Raw genomic sequence first — 12,592 nt, forward strand, 5'->3', positions numbered from 1 at the left:
CTATCTATGTCAGTCGTGGTTCTTATACCACTTATTTAATTTATGGTTTGGTATGCCCCTAGGGCTCAACGTATATTGTGCTAATTTACTGTGTACTAAACAAGTTTACTGAATGTACTTTTGCCTCTAGCCTCATAAAGAGACTAGAGGGATGTGTTTAGAATAAATACATATATTTTATATATATATATATATATACCTGGTGTGGTTCCTTTCATTTGGTCATTCATGAGATTATAGACAGGTAAAACAAGCTGCTTTACATTCCTTCAAGACTTAGCCTGAAGGCTGCTCTCCACAGCTACCACTAGGATAGCTTTCTATATAGGTTGTCTTTAAACCTACCATCAATAAGGGTCGTTTGGACTGGTGCAAGGTGCTCACTAGAATAGTGGACAGCATATGCCAGGCCAACTTCTTACATTGGTGTGCAGCGTATGGGATTCCATCTTGCCATTGTTTTACCAGATAATCTCAAGTGATAAATCATTTGAAAACCACTAAAGGTACCAGAGGTACATATAATACAAGCTTAAATACAGTAAGTTCTACTGAACTTAGAGTTGTGTGTTAAGTGTTAGCACACCCTTTCTACAACTCAAGAGAGTTTAGTAGGTAACAACTAGAGTAGGTAGTGTATACACCACACCTCACTAGTAAAGATTTTTCATGAGCAAATATTTGCCATGAGGGTATATGGCACCTATAAGGCGACTATCTCTTTGTTCCTAGCTCCATGGCACAACTAACAGTCACAGACTTTATCCTCTGCATAATACTATACCTTATATGTGTACCATTGTTTACTGTTTAGCATTTGTTTTTACTATGTTTATTTCATTTTGTCCTCTCTACCAATTTACTGTAAAGTGCACTGATATCCTGCTGGATCTTGTTCGCGCTATATAAAACTTTATAAATGAATAAATACATAAATACATATCTTCAGGGCCAGGAACCAGTGTGTCCCTGCCAGCTGTCAGCACATTGCAGACATCCAAGTATAACACATTCCCTTTCTCTGAGTTAAAGGCTCTGTGTACTATGAGGAAACTGAAGACAGGCAAAGGTGCCACCACTCAACGCCTCAGAGAGGTATTACTGTTAGATGACCTGAGCAAGGTTTCAGAGCCTGAAAGTGTAGGCAGTGGGGTGGGAGCAGCAAATGAGGAAGATCCCAGTGGTCCAATCCCACAGGAATCAGACTCTGATGCTGACTAGGAAGGTGACAATAACCTTGACCTGGATAGAGCAGCTCCTACTGGAGATGGAAATGGAGGCCCAGTGGGTCCCTTCTTTGTACCCCCAGGAAGAGTTGGAGGTGTGCCTGGAAGGCCAAAATCTCCGTCTCATGAATCTAATCATTCTGACACATCTATAGGGACGTTTGTTTCTTCTCATAGGAGGGACACTTCCCAGGAGAAGTGAGAGAATTAGATGAGACTACAAGAGGCTCAACTGAGGATAAGGAGACAGCAAGTAGCCTTAGAAAAGGAGACCCTAGAGCTTAAAAAAGCTAGAAAAAAGATGCGCCATGGTGGCAGCAACTTGATTATGAGGGAGCAAATCCTTTATAACTGTCAGAATCAACTGTTGCATCAGCACCTGGTAGACTCTGATCTGACCTCTCTGCAAGAATTGGGAAAGAAGGCAGACAAATGGGTCAGAACCAGGGTGAAGCAGAAGGTACAGAACAAAAGTGGTGACCAGAAGAAGTAAGATCCTAATAAGGGTGGGGAGAAGGGTAAAGACCAGAAGTCTTCACAAGGCCCCCAAAAAACTTCTAATGGTGGGGATTCCCAATCTTCCAAAAAGAAAGGCCAAAAGAAACCATGGTGTAAAATCTGTAAGCAGAACAGGCATTGGACTAGTGATTGCACTAAGAAAGGTTCAACTCCAGCCACCATTGCCCCTAAGGCAACTGTTCCCCCTAGTTCAGCTCCAAGTGGTGATACTCAGCAGAATGATGTAGCAGGGTTGACCCTGGGTACTGAGATGGGCTCTAGCCTAGTCAGAGTGGTGCCAACTCAGGCTGTCTTGATCTGTGATGGAGGCATGGATATGTCCTCCAGTGTGAGTCCCAGTAACCAGGGCAAATACAGACTACAGCCTTTAATAAATAGACAAGAAGCTTTAGCCTACAGGGACACGGGAGCAAGTATCACAATGGTGACACAAGACCTTATGGACCCTGGACAGATCATACTTGGTGAACTTTACCAAGTGACCAATGCTAGCAATGTCAGGACCAACCATGTCCTGGCAGTTGTTAATTTCTCCTGGGGAGGGGTAACTGGCCTCAAGAAAGTTGTGGTAAGTGCAGAACTTCTGGTAGAATGCTTGCTTGGACATGATTTAGAGACTTCAGCATGGTCTGAAGTGGAGTTAAGCACCCATGTAGAAATGTTAGGAGTCTCCCACATGTGTTTGCTGTGACTAGGTCACAGGTCAAAAAGTATAACACTGAACAGGCCCTGGATTCTGGAATAATGGATCAGGTGCCTTCCAAGAAAAGGAGCAGTAGGGTAAAGGCAGTGTCTTCCCCCCTGACTCAGAGTGAGGATCAATCTCTTGAGGGAAATTATTGTGTTCCTGAAGAAGGAGCTGTCCCAGATGAGCTTGAGCCTGATCAGGTTGAGTTCTTGGGGACAGGGTGCCCTTTTAGGGCAGATCTGAGTCAGGAGCAGCTGAGCTGCCCTTCTCTTGAACCCCTCAGAGAGCAGGCTGCTGCTGAGGCTGCTGGGAATGCTAGTGGCACCCATAAGATTTATTGGGATGATGGACTCCAGTATTCAGAGGGTAGAGACCCCAAGTATGGTGCTGCCAGGAGGTTGGTTATACCTTTGAATTTCATGGGCTTCCTATTGACACTAGCCCATGATATTCCTTTAGCAGGACACCTCGGCTAGAACAACACTTGGGACAGAATTGTCCCTCACTTTCACTGGCCCCACATGTCTGAACACACAAAGGAGTTTTGTTGCTCCTGTGTCACCTGTCAAGCCAGTCGTAAGGCAGGTGGCATAACAAAGGCCACCCTGATACCACTACCTGTGGTGGGGGTTCCCTTTGAGAGAGTGGGGATTGACATTGTTGGACCAATGGATCCTCAGACAGCATCTGGGCACAGGTTTATCTTAGTGGTGGTGGACCATGCCACTAGATATCCAGAGGCAACTCCCCTTAGGACCACTAAAGCACCTGTGGTAGCAAGAGCCCTCTTTGGAGTATTCTCAAGTGTAGGTTTCCCTGAGGAGGTAGCATCTGACAGAGGTGCAAACTTTATGTCTCGTTACTTGACTGCAATGTGGAAGGAGTGTGGAGTGAATTACAAATTCACCACACCCTATCACCCACAATGCAATGGTTTAGTTGAAAGATCCAATAAAACCTTAAAGGGTATGATCAAGGGTCTCCCAGTAAAGCTTAGGCGGAGATGGAACATCCTACTACCCTGCCTTTTATTTGCATAGAGGGAGGTTTCTCAGAAGGGGGTTGGTTACAGCCCTTTTGAACTTCTGTTTGGGCATCCTGTAAGAGGTCCTTCGTGTCTGGTGAAGGATAGATGGGAGTTACCTCTCAAACCCCCTAAACAGGACATACTGTACTATGTACTTGGTCTCCGCTCCAGGATGGCTGAGTACATGAAAAAGGCAACCAAAAACCTTGAGGCTAGCCAGGAATTACAGAAATTCCGGCATGACCAAATGGCTGTACTGACTATTTACCAGCCAGGACAGAAAGTGTGGGTGTTGGAGCCCGTGGCTCCAGCAACTCTTCAAGACAAGTGGAGTGGACCCCACACTATTGTTGAACAGAAGGGAGAGGTTATCTATTTGGTAGATCTAGGAACTCCCAGGAGCCTCCATTGGGTGTTTCATGTCAATAGACTGAAACCATATGTTGACAGGGCAGACATGGACTTGCTCATGGCTACTGATGAGGGACAGGAGGAAGTGAGTGATCCACTCCCTGACCTGCTCTCACAGAACCCTGATGATGGGTCAGTAGATGATGTAGCCTTGGCAGGCAGCCTCAGTGACCAACAGTAAACCGATTGCAGACAGGTTCTCAATGAGTTCAGACATATGTTTTCTCTGACTCCAAGTCAGACTACCTGTTGCACTCATTAAGTGGACACTGGAGACAGTCTGCCTTTTATAAATAAGATTTAGAGGCAACCTGATCATGCAGGGACTGTATCAGGACAGAAGTCCAGAAAATGTTGGATTTGGGAGTTATTGAACACTCAGATAGCACTTGGGCTAGTCCAGTGCTCTTGCTACCAATACCTCACACCCAGGGTGGTAAGAGAGAGATGAGGTTTTGTGTAGACTACAGGGGTCTCGATGCACTCACTAGGAATGATGCCCATCCATTCCCAAGAGCAGGTGAGCTTATAGATATGTTGGCCTCAGCAAAATTTCTGAGTACAGTTGAACTTACAGCTGGCTACTGGCAGATCAGATTAGCTGATGATGCAAATCCAAAAGACAGAAGCATTCTCAACCCCTAGTGGGCACTTTCAATTTATGGTAATGCCCTTTGGTCTGAAGAATACACCTGCCACTTTTCAAAGGTTTGTGAACAAAGTCCGAAAAGGCCTGGAAGACTATAGTGCAGCATATCTAGATGACATTGCTGTCTTTAGCTCCACCTGGGAGGATTACCTGGTCCACCTGAGAAATGTTTTGGAGGCCCTGCAGAAGGCAGGTCTAATTATCAAGGCTACTAAGTGCCAGATAGGGCAGAGTCAGGTTGTGTACTTGGGCCACCTTGTGGTTGGAGGCCAGGTTCAACCATTACAGAGCAAAATCCAGACCATCATGGACTGGGTTGCTCCAACTACCCAAACTCAGGTCAGAGTGTTCTTGGGCCTGACTGGGTACTACTGAAGATTTGTCAAGGGGTATGGTTCCATTGTGACACCCCTAAATGACTTAACTTCTAAGAGAATGCCAAAGAAAGTTCAGTGGACAGTTAGCTGTCAAAAGGCATTTGATGACCTGAAGCAGGGCATGTGCACTGCACCAATTCTGCAAAGTCCTAACTACTCCAAATAATTCATTGTCCAAACAGATGCATCTGAGTTGGGGGTACGGGGTGTACTGTCACAATTGAATGATGAAGGTCAAGACCAGCCAGTAGCTTTTATTAGCAGAAGGCTGACCCCTAGAGAGAAACATTGGCCAGCTATTGAGAGGGAGGCCTTTGCTGGGGTTTGGGCTCTGAAGAAGCTGAGGCCATACTTTTTTGGCAGTCACTTCACTGTTCATACTGACCATAAGCCCCTCTTATGGCTAAAACAGAAGAAGGGTGAAAACCCCAAACTTTTGAGGTGGTCCATTTCCCTACAGGGGATGGACTATACAGTGGAACATAGACCTGGGAGTAACCATGCCAATGCAGATGGACTCTCCAGATATTTCCACTTAGAACATGAAGACTCAACTGGTCAAGGTTAGTTTAATGTTCCTGCGTTGGGGGGGGTGTAGGAAAGTAGGATCTGCTTACTATGGTTACCCCCACTTTTTGCTGGTGTTTCACTGTTTCTCAACGTTAGTCTGGCTGGGGCCCTGCTATTCGGGACCCAAGACTAGCTGCTTCCTCTCTAAAATGATTTCATGTACTTTAGGTACACTGCAGATTGGTTACTGGGTTACCCTTGTGAGACCCTAGTATATGGTACCTTAGGTACTAAGGGCATAGGTACCCCAGAGGCCTACCAGGGGCTGAAGCATGTATTGTGCCATCCCTGGGAAGCCTTCCAAAATGGCACCACACTGGTGCATGCACCCCTTACTAAGATATAAGTTACCTATATCTACCTTTAATCACTGACACATATGAACCTATAATTCACTCCTATGGCAGGCCTTATCAATCCTGAAGGCAGAGTGCTTGGTTTTGTGTGAGAGGGGGCCCAGGCATGAGCAGGACCCCTGTGCAGCTTTTGGAATCTATTCTCTGAGGCTGTTCTGTGATGCAGCCAGACCATATACTCTTAAGTGCATTATAACCTCACGGTAAATGCTAAATTTGGAATGGCTGCATGGAAACATGTCGTGTTTGGTGTCAAACACTTTGGAATCCTATCCCACCACCAGGCCTGGCGGCGGGGGTAGAATTCCACCCTTCTAGAGGGAGAGACATGTGCACACTGATCTAACCGGTAATAGTTTAAAAGAGTCCTGGCATCACAAAATGGATGCCACAGTAATGGGTCTGACCTCCTGCTGCTGGATGAAACTTCGGCAGGGGAGGCCTGGACAATATGTTTCCTGTCACCAGGGAGGTGTAACCACCTCCCAGACAGGCTTTAGTGTATTGGGGCTCGGTGGGTGCATTCACAGAATGCTTTTTAGACAGTGATGAAGGCACACTTGGTGTCCCTGTGCATATCCCAGTTCAAAACGGTTGCACGGACACTCAGCCCCTGCTCTGGCGTGAAACTGGACAAATGGAATAGGTGTAACCACCGCTCTTCCCAGACCGTCCCATAGGTGGGTCCCCAGAGTATGTCCTATCTTAGTATAAGTATGGGACCCCAGTCCTTAGGACTTCAGATTACACCTGGACGAAACTCTGCAACAAATATCCTGGAACTTCGACATTCTACATGACTAGAAGACAGAAGAATCTCACTTGGGGTCAAGGAGTGACTCCCCTGTTCAAACAGGCACCAAAGAAGCATCTTACTGGTCTCCATTTCCAAAGCTTCCTTCGGACGCAGAAGCATTTTTCAACTCTGATCACAGACTTCCAGACTTCTCAGGGGCCAATATACGAGATCCCAGCAAAGCTGAGACCCGCAGCCCTCAAGAGTGACGTGGAACTGAAACTCCTGGACACCGTGCACAATTGCTAGTGCATCAAATTCCCGAGCTTTCCCGAAGTTGTGCATTGGGCTAATTGTAGTCCAAGCCCAAGGCACAGTCTGTACTGAAGATAGTGGGCCTACACTCCACGAGTGTTCCGTGAGCCCGCTTCTAGCATTTCTGCTCGAGGCCCCTTTGAGATCCCTGGTCCGTCGACTAGTGGGTCCCCCACAAAGGTAACCCTTCTTTCCTTTGGTCTTTCCTGGTTGCTCCAGATGTGCCCTTACTCTCCACTGAGTGATGAGTCCCTCAGACCTTGGTGGTCTGCACTGAAACCAATCTTTGCTTTCTGCGTGGGTTGCTGTTGTCAAGGCTTGTTGGGCCCAATTCAGAAACCAACACCGCAGCACTCGGCATCCTTCGTGGGACAGATCGAATCAAGCATCTGGTTGTCATTGACGCCTCCTGGTCCTCGTGACTGAATAGTGAAGCTTCACCTTCTTCACCTGAAATCACCCGACATCGGTGAGCGTCCGCTCATAGCCTTCCTGGTCACTGGCTAGTGACCCAGACTCTGCCCCCTCTGCTTTCAAGGGACACCCGGACACTTTCGACTTGGTCGCCAGCAGCACTTTGCAGCAGATCACCAATTAAAATCGACGACGAAACCCGACACCAAAAGACACCTATGCACCCGGTTTCCCTGGGTGAGGTTTCTCGAGTACTCCAGTGTTCCTGTGGGTATTGACTCTAGAACTGCCTATTTCTAAAGGGGTTTGCTCAAAGTCCTCTTCTAAGTGTCCTTTATCTTTAAAATTCCAACCGCGACTTTCCCCATAAAAGTTAATGGTGATTTGCGGCTGTGTTTAGACACTGCACGCGTCCCCGTGGGTCCCCTGTGTCACAACCTTGGGTGAGTCTTGGTGGACCAGGTGGTTCTAAAGGCTCTAGGTATTGTATCTATATCAGTTGCGGTTCTTATACCACTTACTTAATATATGGTTTAGTATACCCCTACGGCTCAACGTATATTGTGCTAATATACTGTGTGCTAAATAAGTTTACTGAATGTACTTTTGCCTCTAGCCTCATAAAGAGACTAGAGGGATGTGTTTAGAATAAATACATATATTTTATATATATACCTGGTGTGGTTCTCCTTTCATTTGGTCATTCATGGGATTATAGACTGATAAAACAAGCTGCTTTAAATTCCTTCATGACGGAGCCTGAAGACTTCTCTCCACAGCTACCATTAGGATAGCTTTCTCTATAGGTTGTCTTTAAACCTACCATCAATAAGGCTCATTTGGACTGGTGCAAGGTGCCCACTAGAATAGTGGACAGCATATGCCAGGCCAACTTCTCACACCGACGATCCAGTCCAGCGTGCAAGAAAGTAGATACAGTATGGCTGTCCCTTGGAACATATGTTTCAAAAGATATAGCGTGTTTAATCCTAAGTACTTTGGTCCTTACAAAATGATCAAATGTATCAAACCTATGGCAATGGTTTGGCCTTACCATCGAATATGACCATTCATCGAGTATTCTATATGTCGCTGTTAAAACCCTTCTATTATATGTGGAGAAGTGTGGCTATGCGGAGAAGTGTGGCTCAATGGTTAGAGCGGCAGGCCCTGATGCAGAGGTCTGGCCCGGGACCAGGGTTCAATTCCCGCCTCGGTGTGTCTTGGGCTCAATTTCCCCGGACCTGATAACTCTTGCCTCGGTGCCTATTCTAATCATGGGTCCCACTCTGCAACTCCAGGCAATAGCTAGCTTAATCTCCACAACGGCCCCAACAGCGCTGGGATGCCTGGCTTCACCTTGGGGGTGCCCAGGAGTGGACATTTCACAGAGAAAAGCCAGGAAGGGTTCCACAGCGGTATGAGTACAGCGCCATGACACCCCGTTGCTGGGGCAGCAGTGCGCTTTACAAGTACAAATTCAAATTCATAAACCTGTCAAGAAAATGTCAACGGCTACTTAGATTGATAATGAACCAGAATAGTAAGTGAAATCCATTCTAGACTACAAGAGAATAGGATATTCTTTATGGTATCTTTTGTCATGGAACCAGCATCTAGCGTTAATGCCCCTCGCTTGATAACAGCATTCCATAAATGCTGTCCTGAACATTATCCCTATCAGTATCCTTCAGAGAGGGGATGTACTGTCACACGCAAAACCCACTGCATGGTGCCCAATACAGTAACCGCTGTCAGAACGGCACCAGGGGCGTAACAAACAGCCCTGCAGCCCCCGCGGTGCGGGGGGCCCCCCAGTCTCCAGTAGATGAAGGGGGCCCCTCAGCTGAGCTCTCCGGTAGAGAGCTGTGTCTCTCTCTCTCTCTCTCTAAAGCAGCTGCTGCTGTCTGCAGCCTGCTCCTCGCTCCTCGCGCTGCTGACCTTTGACTGAAGAGAAACAACGTATCAACTTCCATTGTTTCTCTTCAGTAAAAGCTACGAGCCAGGCCTGGAAAGAGGAGAGGGTGGGGGCCCTAAGAAAGTGCATTCTCCTCAGGGCACTATTCCTTTGAGAAGGGAGGAGGACATGGCTGTGAGGGGTGGGGGGTGCGGGAGGGGGGTTGTCAGTGTTTGGGGGCCTACATGGACTGGGGACCTCTTAATGTGATTGTGGCACCCTTAAAAAAAACTATTGTGGCACCCTTAAAAAAACTGCTTTCCTGCCTCCCCCCTACAAGTTATCTAAAGACACAATTACAATGCTGAAGCTGACTCTGTATTTCCACATCAGCATTTTAAAAGCATGCTTACCTTTTCTGGACGATTTCAGCCGGCTCGACTACGCATGTCTAACATGCGAAAGTGAAAGCGATTTTGCACACCCCTCTTGAGTGGGCCTCGGTAAATGTGGAGAGCTGGCATGCTGGCATGTGGCAAAGACGCAATGTTCTGCTATGTGCTTGTGCACATGTTCCATGGTGAATTATAATTATTAGAAAGAACGCTCCAGATGCAGAAGCACTTCCTCAGCCACCAAGTTTGGGACAAGGAACGAGACAGTTAGTAAGTTTCTTTTTATTGTTGAAAGGTGAAACAGGGGTCTCGGTGTTATGCGATAACGGGCATGCAAATAAGGGAAGATTATCTCTGTTCAGGCAGCCTTGTAGGTCCTTTCTCCAACATACGTGCCTGTGTAATATAATTTGTAATCACTGTTACATTTTTAAGAACTTTTATACATAATAGAAATTGTGTTTTCCGACAAGTCATGGTTCTTTTAAACAAAATAGCTCTAATAAAAGAGAGAGGGACCCCGCAACCAAAGGGATGGGGTACCAAATTGACTATTAGGTCAAGCAAGAAATCCCTTTGGGACACCTTTTGTAGTGACACAACGTTCAACAAATAATAAAAACAAATAACATTAACATAAAACTATACTCATGAGGCAAGACAAGAACGAAATTATGAAAAAGTCCTGAACAATTTATTATACAATGCAAGGTTAAAACATATTTAAACACCAATTAAAATCACGGGGAAGAGCATAAATTAAGGAAACATTAGATTCCTATTTCATAAAAAGGAGGTATGAACAGAAAATTAAATTCAGCGAAAACGTCAGAATTATTTTCTAAACATTATAATACACAATCCTCCTTATATCATGCGAAGCGTTTCGGTGGATCAAATGGTTAGACCACCTTCATCAGGTTTGTATATAGTTTCTTCCCCAAAATATTCTGAAAAATGAGAAAAAACAGTTTTGAGAATGCATTGTTGGTAATAACCGTTTTGTTAAAAAATAGAATAAAAAGAGTTTTAGCTCTATCAGTTACAGTAAAAAATACTTTTGCACAACATATCTCACAATGACATTGTAATGCCTCCAACTATACACCAATAAACATTATATCAATAAACATTATAAACAAACCGCCATATAGGACTATATAACAAAACCATCACATCACATTTCATTATCATTTCATTACATTTCAGCACATTTTATTACATTCTATCACGGCTAGATACACACAAAAAACTTCATACCATTCTACCCAGCCATTTGATAAACATCATGTGACTCATTGAGATAAACCTTCATTGCAGAAATTTATAGCATGGGGTATAAGCAGTGCATCTTTTCATTTTATGTTCCTGCTAATTTATGGGTAAACCCTAATGACAAATATTTCTCACATATTAACAACGTGGGCAAAAGCGGGTGTAAACCTCACTCCTACTCAGTGACTAATGGATCCATTGGAGAGTGATAAATAGGTACCTCCTGGGAAAGATCAAAGGAGAGAGCAGCAACAACAACCAAGTTCTGTTAGATGGTCTATAATCACGTACCTTAAAACTCTCAGACCTTATCAGCTTCTAATGAATGGTTCCTACGTAAGTGGAACACCTTATCCCGCCAAGTGAGTTCAAAAACCTCTCAGGCTCAATAATCTGTTTACGAGAAACAAAGGTAGAGAATATCTATTTACTAGTCACCTACGTTTGAGCCTTAAAAGATTTCACAAAATTAATTTCTGGGGTTAACAACCGACCTTTATGGCTGCTTAAACATAAGGTAAGGTAGGACAATCTCCCGCTGTGCTTTGATCAGCCGCCGATATAAAGCATGTATACACAGTAAACCTAAGGAACGATAAATATAGGAAAATGCCTATGAATATCTAGTTTATCACACGTTCAAAGAAAAGACGTATTTACTTTTCCACTTACATTTGTTAAGATTTTGAGGCACTCAAGAGACACCCGGTACGAACGAGGAGCTAATAACCCAGCAACGTCCTCCGTCAGTCAGAAGTGCATAAACACAAAGTTGCCCTGCACTCGTGGTTCCACTATTAAGTGCTTTCGGATACCACCTAGATAGCGCCTGCGGTAGACAATAAAAAATATAAATAATAAAAGTAAGGAATAGACCAAAGGCTCAAGAATACAATACTGTAGCCGCAAAGAACGCGCACGTGCTTACAGAAATTAATTAGAATGCCGTCGTTCCGTGTGTCGGTAACCTTCACCTTTTGTGAACCGCCGAGGTACTAACCCGCCGTTTAAATACTCCTACAAACGCGGGAATCTGCTAAGATACAGCAGCTGTGTCAACTGTTCAATGACCCGAACTACAACAGGCATGAACAGCAAAGAAGGACCATCTTTTACACAAGACCTTTGTTTATGTAGATCATTGGTTCCATCCAATATGGCCGAAATAGTTGTAAGTTGCCAATTCATTATTTGGTTAAGCTTAAGCCCACGCACAAACTATTTCTTAAACTAAATTCAAATGCCGATAATAGTAGAAGATCGCACCCTTACTCGTCCGTAAATGCAACGCATGCATATTGATGACTACTCCATCCAAAATAAGGATCATAATCCTAATAAATATCAAAAGAGGTGTAAAAATAAACCTCAATAGGTTTTGGAATCTAATGATGGAAAATGAGACACTGTATGTCTCTCACTTCGGGAGCTGCCAACGAATATTTATATAACGCAACTGCCACATTACCATATTTAAGATTGACAATAGTCAATCCGTCATCAGACACCGCCCGTCTTTAAACTTGGACATCGGGCCAGTATAACAAATGCGTGCATGCAGAGTTACATTACTGCATTTGAACTTAAATAAAAAAAATGTTACCCTAATCTCATAAAGAGGGCTATTATTTACTAATAGTTCCATCGAAAGAATCTATATTTAAACAGCTGACTAATGAAACAATTATGATCATGTTGCCCAGAATGTCCCTTTGGGACACCTTTTGTAGTGACACA

Source organism: Lissotriton helveticus, chromosome 10 (genome assembly GCF_964261635.1).
Source record: "Lissotriton helveticus chromosome 10, aLisHel1.1, whole genome shotgun sequence".
In the NCBI taxonomy this organism is placed as follows: domain Eukaryota; kingdom Metazoa; phylum Chordata; class Amphibia; order Caudata; family Salamandridae; genus Lissotriton; species Lissotriton helveticus.